At 57.8% G+C, this 778-nt stretch overlaps 1 pseudogene; it reads right to left on the bottom strand.

Moving 5' to 3' along the window:
- LOC105448550 overlaps positions 1-778 on the bottom strand; it is a 7257-nt pseudogene that overhangs the window by 1758 nt on the left and 4721 nt on the right.

Below are 778 nucleotides of genomic sequence, written 5' to 3'. Positions count from 1 at the left end.
CGTATGGATCCCTGTATCCGCGGCAGCAAGCTACGGTATACGTGATCCAACTGCGCCTCCAAAGCCCACGGTGGACTCTGGCGGTCGAACAACGATTGCATGCACGTTATATAATCGAAAATCGTCTCGTCTTCTCCCTGCGTTCGACGCAGTATTTCATCGCGCAGGGCGTACTGATAATCCGAATTACTAAAGCGACTACGCCACGCCGCCGCGAAATCGTCCCAATTTTGCCACTCGGCGCGCCGATTCCGAAACCAGTACAATGCGGTGTCCGTTAAAAAGAAAGGCAAGCAACGGAAAAGATTGGCATCCTCGACCGCATACAAAGCACGTCCCTCCTCTAATCGGATAAAGAACGAGTCCGCCCCGCTTCCGCGAGCGCCCGAAAACGTTAAATTTCACTTTCGCAGCATGTTAAAAACTTCTGAGACGGGGGTCCGCGGAGGTCCAGCCGCGCCGGGCCCGTCCTGCGACTGAAGCGGGGTACGGTATCCGTCACGCGGGGGAGACGGCAGACATCCGTCTCCCCGAGGAAACAACGGGGTTGTCGCGCGCACGGGGGTCTCGCGGAGCCGCAATATATCACCGGGAATCGCGTCAAAATCGGCCATCGCTTGGCCGGGGCTATCGGGTCGGATGATTTCCAGCTCCGCCGGGGGCAGCAACAAGGGCGCGTTCCCGACGGCTCCGCTCGGTTCCGACGGCCTCTCTAATTCGTATCGCAAAAGTCGGTGTCACATCTCGTGTAAATCCCCCTCAAGACTTAGCTCCCGTA

Source organism: Wasmannia auropunctata, unplaced genomic scaffold (assembly GCF_000956235.1).
Source record: "Wasmannia auropunctata unplaced genomic scaffold, wasmannia.A_1.0 LD336085.1, whole genome shotgun sequence".
Classification (NCBI taxonomy): domain Eukaryota; kingdom Metazoa; phylum Arthropoda; class Insecta; order Hymenoptera; family Formicidae; genus Wasmannia; species Wasmannia auropunctata.
Note: the sequence above shows the minus strand (reverse complement) of the source record. Positions and strands in the feature narration are given on the sequence as shown.